Source organism: Lethenteron reissneri, unplaced genomic scaffold (genome assembly GCF_015708825.2).
Source record: "Lethenteron reissneri isolate LAM-NWPU_2019-01 unplaced genomic scaffold, ASM1570882v1 scaffold_1464, whole genome shotgun sequence".
In the NCBI taxonomy this organism is placed as follows: Eukaryota; Metazoa; Chordata; class Hyperoartia; order Petromyzontiformes; family Petromyzontidae; genus Lethenteron; species Lethenteron reissneri.
Genome location: NW_026891184.1, coordinates 28,596 through 34,905, shown reverse-complemented (window position 1 = coordinate 34,905; position 6,310 = coordinate 28,596). Strand labels below are relative to the sequence as shown.

Here is a 6,310-nt window from a genome sequence, read left to right as displayed (position 1 = left end):
CCCGGTTTGAGACTCGATATGGTCGATTGATTAATTTGTTCATGCTGCCCAATAGATGTTTTATTGTACACTGATCACCCCACATTCATAACGAACGTTTGGAGAATATTCATAATTTGAGTATGATGGGTTCTCAAGCTATTCATGACTGGTAACTGATTGGTTAAGCAATGCACATACAACAAGTCGCAGACGACACATCGATATGTCGAGGTCTCCAATGTTTAGTGCATCGCAAATGTGCAACACACCTAATGCACGTGTGCCCTCTATTGCCTGCCTAGAGACAGATTTTTAGGAATCATAGTAACGATCTTCTATCTGTTCTCTTTCATTTCACCAGCTGTCAATGACTGTGAGGGGAAGTGCTTAAATGGAGGAGCATGCAAGGTAAATGCCGACCCACAAACGCACTTCCTCTGAAGACATTTCATTGCATTGTCTCATCGTCGTGTGCATTCACTTACAATGAATCATCTTCTGGGCGCCGATGCCTTAGGGTATGAGACTTGACGTGTGTTTAGACTGCAACCCAAGTCTTATACTATATTTGTTGTGGGAGCATATCATATCAAAAGCTGTGGGTTGTTGCCTCTGCAGCTTGATCTAAGTAATTATACATGCGCTTGCTATCACGGGCGCCGGTAATGGTTAAGAGTAACGACTTCTATTGCAGCTTACTGCTCACAGCGTTTGTAAATGCCCCGTGAATTTAGCTTCCTTATTAATGAGTACGTGCCACCCCAGACACTCAATGTTTATGTAAAAAAAATAACATGAAAACATTGTTAATATTTAAGTTGTCTGGAGTTGCGTTGGCTTTGTCCACAGTTTAAGAACAAGTTGTTTTTTAGTCTTTTTTTCTATCGAAATTTGTTTGTCTGTTTGGACAGCTTTTTGTTGAAGACCACAAATCATAACCTTAACCAAACAAGCAGAGTTTCAATACATTATTTGTATTGATTTATCTTGTTGACACTGTTATTCGGAAAGCGTACCTTTTATTTGAAACGTGCATTCATGGAGATACTTACGCAGAATTCATTTTTCTTTTTAAATACTGCGGCACTTTGCCATTAAACGTTTCCATTTGCGATGGTTCAACACAATCGCGAAACACCGCCGAAGCGAAGCGAATGCAAAGTAGACGACACCGAAAACGGGGATATTTCACGCGTCGACGACGTACGACGTCGTTCCACTCTGGCAGGACCTGACCGACGATTACAGCTGCGAGTGCAAGCCGGGCTACACGGGCAGACGCTGCGAGACGGAGGCGGACAAGTGTGCTGCGAGCCCGTGCCTCAACGGCGGCCAGTGCAGGGACGCCGTCGATTCCTACGACTGCGTTTGCACGGACGGCTTTGCCGGCGACAGCTGCCAAGTAGGCGCCGCGTTTGTTCTCGAAGCGAGCTGCCGCGTGATCTCCGTCCGCGCGCCCGCGGCTGCGTCGCTTTTCATCGAGACCGGTGTTGCACGCACATCGAGCCCTGCGAATCCCAAAGATGCCGTGGATTTGCGTCCGCCGGGCTCTGGCGTTGATGACGAACCCTGAGAACAGCTGTCCAACGTGTGTTCGGACTGCGCCATGGGCTTTGTTCGGCGTGATGTCCGACGTTTCGCCGCACGTGCCGGAGGCTTCTTCTGGAACCGACCGAAGGAAGTTCCCGGCACGTGTAGCGAAGCGTGGACCATCGCGGCGAACAACGCACGGCACGACCAACAATCACGCTGTGGAGATCCACAGCAGCGCAACCTCTACAGTCTTTACACGCAAAGTGCTTGCCACAAATGAGCCACAATACCTTGCTGATCTTGTTAAGGAGCATAGACCATCACGCGAACTTCGGTTATCCTCACAGCGGCTTTTGGTTAACCATCAGAGATTAGAAAGCCACTGGAGTTATGCTCCGCACCGCCGATGAGCGCGGTTGACTACTTGCGGTGCAAAAAGAGTTCAGGAGTAGAACCCGATGAATCTCATGGAATACCAATGAAGGCACTCTGAACAGTGGGCATTAACAGTTAACCGAAAGAATTATAAACGTGAATTATTAAGAGTAGGGTAGAATAATTTTTAAGAATATAAGAAGTATAATTTAAGACGGATAACTTCTAATTTCTCAAGTAGTTCATAATAAAATGGTTGTATTTGTAGTTGTTAATGAGGGGTCTCAATTTTGCATTGAGCATGAGGAGAGTGGTGATGGCGAGGTGTGATGCTTGGTATCCGTGATGACCTCCAACCTTGAGAGCACGTTTGATCTGCTTGAGGTTTAATTTTTTTATTTCGATTTAAAGCTTTCGTGACTGCAGGGATTCATGTTATTGGTTCTTTTGGTGAAGTCACGTAGAAGGGAAATAATAAAATAACAAACATAAACCATAATATAATAAAGTTCTCACGACGTTCCGGCCACAGCGCAAGTAGCCGTCCTCAGGTGAAGAAACAGCTGTCTGACAGACAGCGCTCCAATGGACACCGCTAAGCTTGGCGGCTTATTTTTAAACTGGGTGGGAGGAGCAGAGCGCCTTGACAAAGGAGTTTACATATCAACAGATTTTTTATTTTTTTACATTTTTCACTTTCGGCCAAATTCTTTGACCCACGGTGGGCTGCCCTCCATCCGCTCTGCTGTGTGTGCGTGCCCATGTCAGCACTCAAACGTGTGCACACACGCCAACAGTTCACACGGCCACATTGTGCACCTCTTTCTAAAGAGGCTTTCAAAAATGCTTTGATGCTCATCCAGTGGTTTTGTACTTTCGTTGAAATCAGCTGCTGCCATTGAATTTATATGGAAAATGTGCTGCTCTGATGTATACATAAAAAAACGCTCAGTTCTCTTACTGATATTGGAATGATTTTTATTTATTTGGATTAAAAAATATATATATATTATGCCCTATCCCCAACTTTCTAGGTTATCTTCTGAACACCGTTGCAAGCATGCACGAGTAGTTATCCTGTTAATTAATTTGTCTCATCCGTATTAATTGTCTACCCGTGATGTTGTTTCTGCTTTTTTTTCGTCACGCTGTCTGCGAAAATGCGATGGATTGGGCACAGATCTGGGTTGATGGCCGGGTGACTCGGCGGTCGGAGCGAGCGGCTCGCAAATCGGAAAGGTTGCAAGTTCAAATCCCAGATGGCTGTTTGACTCAGCCCATCATCGCCTTCATAGGTGCTCGCTAACAGCACTTGCCCCAACAGTCTGTTAAGCATATACGGGGGGGGGGGGATCTTTGTCTTTGTTTTTGTCCTCAGCTGCACGTGGAAGTCTGCGTCCCGAACCCGTGCCAGAACGGGGCCCGGTGTGAGAACCTCCCCACGGGCGATTACTTCTGCCACTGCTCGGAGAACTTTGAAGGAACAAATTGCACCCTGCTGAAGGACCATTGCCTCACCTCGCCCTGCCAGGGTAAGTCGTCGTTTCCCCAGCCGCAATCGTCGCCTCCATACCCGAGTTTCTGCTCTTAATTTTCTGAAGGGCTAAGAGCCCATCGATGTCATTTATTTAATGTTTCAAATCGATGCTCGTGGAGCCTTGCGTGCCCACACAATCGTGGATAGTTTGGTGCGCCGCGGTACGTGCGGAAGTGAAGACGAACGTGTTTGCTGCTGCAGTGGCCGTCTTTCCGCCGGCAGTGACGTAAGGAGGCCATTGCACGGCCGCACCTTTACCCGTGTCTGCTGGCAGGGAAAGGTAAAACAAATGAAGGCTTACTCGCAGCCTCAAAGGAGCGTGCGGGCAGGTGGTGCTAGCCAGCTCTTGTGTTGAGGTATCATTAATGGTGTTTCCACAGCAATCAATCAAGCTTTGGAACACTTGCATTCGTTTGAGACACCCTTAACCGAGGAGAGAACTTAATAGCAGCAACTGAAGGCTGCGAATGCTGGGATGAGCAGTGGTGTCTATTGACCGCTGTTCAGGTTGTCACATCGCCGTTTGGAAGATTAGTTTCCCCATTCATGTCCCCCCCCCCCCCCCCAATACGTTCGGCCGATCGCTCAACATCCTGCGCACGTTCTCTCAACGTGCCGCTCTCCGTGACGCGATTTGTATGTTGTGCAGCGTCCAAACGCAACCGAAAGTCGAGACGCTTAATGCAACAAGCGGGACACAATTCGCCCCCAAATTATAAAAAAAAGGAAAGATAAAAAAACTTTAACGATGAACGAGAATGCAAATTGTGCCTTGTTTGTCATCTTGCACAAGAGAGCGTGCACATGCACGGACCTCTAGCAGTGAGAAGCAAACCCATAGCTTTTTTTATTCTTCATGTCTGCCACAGACTTAGTGACTTCTTGTGCAACTACGTCTGATGGTCGCAGTGTCCCAGCACTCAAATGGAGCACTGGCCAGTACCAATCTCTCTTGGCAGTTTTGAGCCAGTGGGCCGGAGCTCAGTGAGGCCAGCGGTCAGTAGGCTGGGACCCTGAAGATTCCCGGACCCGACGTCCTTCTCAGGGCCGTGTCTGAGTGGACCAGCGGTCGAGACCCGAGGACCTTGGCTGGGTCGGGTCCGCCTCCCCTAGGTCCCGCTAGCCGCAGGGCTGAGAGCCCGGAGGCCGTGGTACCTCCTTAGGTTGTCGGGTAGAAGGGGGCCATTACCCCTTCGTGTTGGGGACCTTCTGTGTTAATCGTTTAATAAATACGTGTTGCCTCCTAAGAAGACTCCATACAACCCACTACGTATGTGTAATAAAGGTCGTGGAAGCGACTTCTGGAATCTGGGTCTTTATTTGTTTTTCGTTTACAACACTCTTCAGATAGGTTCCACTCCTGTCCTACTCCTTCACGCTGCTCACAGACGGCGTGAGAGGGAGATACTCGCGCCTCACCCTCCGTTCGTTCCAGATCTGACCACGTGTTGTCCGTCTCCCCCCCTTTTAATACCCGGGTCACGTGGTGCCTTTCCACCAGTCCTGGTTAACCTCCATGGAATCTTCCAGACTCCATCGTAGTATCCCAGGACCACGCCCCTGACTCGTCCCCCCATTGGCTGTGGCTAAAGCCAGCAGATCCAATCATCTACTTGCAGATGTCACCTTCCCATGACGTCAGGGCCACGCCCCTAGACTTCTCCCCCATTGGCTGTGGGCCAGGACCGGTAGAGCCAATCATCGTAACGAGGTGCGATCAATCAACCACCCGGATGTACTCTCACATTGCATATGCATCAGGATCCCAAAACTGAATTCCCTCACTCACGACCTGCCAGTGTCCACCTTTCCTTATTGGGAAACAATCATCCATAATGTTACAGTCTTACGCACACTTTACGCACCTGATGATTGCTGAATGCGTCCCAATAGGGCAGAGCGTGCCAATCAAATTAGTTACAGATCTTGTTTTGTGTGTGCGCGTGTTTGTCCCGCGTGGTGTAGAGAAGGCTCTACATTTGAATCGGCACTCTCCCTCGTTCCCTCGTTCACTTGTGTGTGTTTACCAACCGTCGGGCGTGTGCAGCATGCAGCTTGTTGAACTTCTTTTGCACCGTGCAATTACTTAATGTGAAGGAGAAGATTATTCGGCGTGAAAAGACGGACCGGAATGTGGGACACTCCGTCATGCCCTGCACAGCGGCAGGGTACAACTCTGCACTTGTTACTTTTTCCCACGTCACCAAAAACTACCGAATGATTTTCAAGCTGCATTGCAATCGCATGTTTATTTGACCATGGGCATAGTCCTGGGCCGTTTTTATTGCACTCGTGCAAAATAATCGTAAAAAAATTAATTGGCCACAGATTTCAACACAAGACGTTCCTGGAAAAAAAAGTCTCATGGCTCATTGAACCATCGCTGGATGATATAGAAAGGTCTGATGCTAATTACACACGTTAGTCAGCGCCGCCTATATTTGACTCACAAAATGTTTGGATCTGAGTCGTGCTGCGTTGTAATGCAGTTGCGAGGCTGGTCACGTTTCACGTGAATAGCACGAGTGATAACACACAACACACATTTCCTAGTAAGTGTACGCGACAACGATGACCACGATGATGATGATGATGAGATGCCCGTTCTGTTGTAAGCCGGCAGCAATAATCGTATTTCTCTTGTGAACAAAGATTGCAGTTTCACTCATCAGAGCGGGCGTGCCGTGTTCCTCAACTCGCTGCGTAATGTTCACCTCGATATTAATACGCCGTCAGGCATTTACACGGCGCTGCTGCTGTCCATGAAACTCAACGGAGAGATTTTTTTATACTTATTGGCCAACGATGAATGTCAGTGGACGAAAGTCGCCGAGCGTGGCCGTAACTCTGACTGCTGCGTACCAAACGCCAAATCGTGACCGA

The 6,310-nt window shown here is 48.3% G+C and overlaps 1 long non-coding RNA gene across 1 annotated transcript; it reads left to right on the top strand.

The window, feature by feature from the left end:
- The first annotated feature begins 342 nt into the window (after positions 1–342).
- Positions 343–3,336, top strand: LOC133362403 (uncharacterized). Its single transcript, XR_009757496.1, has 3 exons — positions 343–390; positions 1,211–1,384; positions 3,269–3,336. It is a non-coding gene; the product is annotated as an uncharacterized LOC133362403 (long non-coding RNA).
- Positions 3,337–6,310: the final 2,974 nt, after the last annotated feature.